The sequence below is a fragment of the Coenobita brevimanus genome, unplaced genomic scaffold, assembly GCF_032717465.1.
Source record: "Coenobita brevimanus isolate Jiangsu-jjx unplaced genomic scaffold, ASM3271746v2 jjx.HiC_scaffold_1994, whole genome shotgun sequence".
Taxonomy (NCBI): domain Eukaryota; kingdom Metazoa; phylum Arthropoda; class Malacostraca; order Decapoda; family Coenobitidae; genus Coenobita; species Coenobita brevimanus.
The window spans coordinates 48924-50614 of NW_027642880.1; the positions used below are offsets into that span (position 1 = coordinate 48924).

At 50.9% G+C, this 1691-nt stretch overlaps 1 pseudogene; it reads left to right on the forward strand.

The window, feature by feature from the left end:
- Nucleotides 1-470: 470 nt before the first annotated feature.
- LOC145389753 (small subunit ribosomal RNA) lies at nucleotides 471-1691 on the forward strand (annotated as a pseudogene; the record flags this gene model as incomplete).

The window sequence follows — 1691 nt, forward strand, 5'->3', positions numbered from 1 at the left end:
GAGAATGCCCAGCTACAGGTGAGAGGGCAGGCAGCGGGAGAAGAAGAAGGTCCACTTCTGCTGCTGAATGTGCCCTTGTCATGGGAGTCTGTGGTGGTGGTGGCTGAGGAGAAGCCATCCTCATCATCAGCTCCTGCCTGATATCGAATGCCATTGCGGGAGGGCTCACTTGACTCCTGTGTGAGGTCTTGGCCCCCCATGGCTGTTGTGTCTTACAGTGAATTGGACCAGTGAGTGAGTGAGCGAGCAGAGAGGGCCGCCACTACTACTCTAATTAGGCGCAGGCTGTGAGGGGAGAGTATTGTGTGCTGGGGTGGTGTTGCATGCTGGTTGTACTGCAGGTGATGACGACGAAATGTTTGTCACAAGTGCTGCATCAACAACGACAACGGCAGAAGCAACTGGTACCACAGACACAGGCACCCCCAACCAGCCTAGGCGCAAATCCAAGCTATTACTCCGTATATAGCTACCTGGTTGATCCTGCCAGTAGTCATATGCTTGTCTCAAAGATTAAGCCATGCATGTGTAAGTACAAGCCTATGCAAGGTAAAACCGCGAATGGCTCATTAAAACAGCTATGTTTCATTGGATCTGTACCCAATTACTTGGATAACTGTGGTAATTCTAGAGCTAATACATGCACACAGAGTCCCTGACCGAGAGGGAAGGGCGCTTTTATTAGTTTAAAACCGGTCGGCGGATCTCGGTCCGTAACCTGCCTGTGGTGAATCTGGATAACTTTGAGCTGAGCGCACAGTCTCCGCACTGGCGCCGCATCTTTCAAGTGTCTGCCTTATCAGCTTTCGATTGTAGGTTATGCGCCTACAATGGCTATAACGGGTAACGGGGAATCAGGGTTCGATTCCGGAGAGGGAGCCTGAGAAACGGCTACCACATCCAAGGAAGGCAGCAGGCACGCAAATTACCCACTCCCGGCCTGGGGAGGTAGTGACGAAAAATAACGATGTGAGACTCATCCGAGGCCTCACAATCGGAATGAGTACACTTTAAATCCTTTAACGAGGATCTATTGGAGGGCAAGTCTGGTGCCAGCAGCCGCGGTAATTCCAGCTCCAATAGCGTATATTAAAGTTGTTGCGGTTAAAAAGCTCGTAGTTGGACTACAGTTCCGGACTGACGGTACACCTCCCGGTGTCTACTGTCACGCTCCGAACAGCCTGGTATTTAACAGTCCAGGCCCCGCTGGCTCGCCCGGGGTGCTCTTCATCGAGTGTCCCGAGTGGCTGGCAAGTTTACTTTGAAAAAATTAGAGTGCTCAGAGCAGGCTACATGAATGGCCTAAATGTCTATGCATGGAATAATGGAATAGGACCTCGGTTCTATTTTGTCGGTTTTCCTCGGAACCCGAGGTAATGACTAATAGAAACAGGCGGGGGCATTCGTATTGCGACGCTAGAGGTGAAATTCTTGGACCGTCGCAGGACGAACTACTGCGAAAGCATTTGCCAAGGATGTTTTCATTAATCAAGAACGAAAGTTAGAGGTTCGAAGGCGATCAGATACCGCCCTAGTTCTAACCATAAACGATGCTGACCAGCGATCCGTTGGCGTTATTCCCATGACCCAGCGGGCAGCTTCCGGGAAACCAAAGTCTTTGAGTTCCGGGGGAAGTATGGTTGCAAAGCTGAAACTTAAAGGAATTGACGGAAGGGCACCACCAGGAGGAG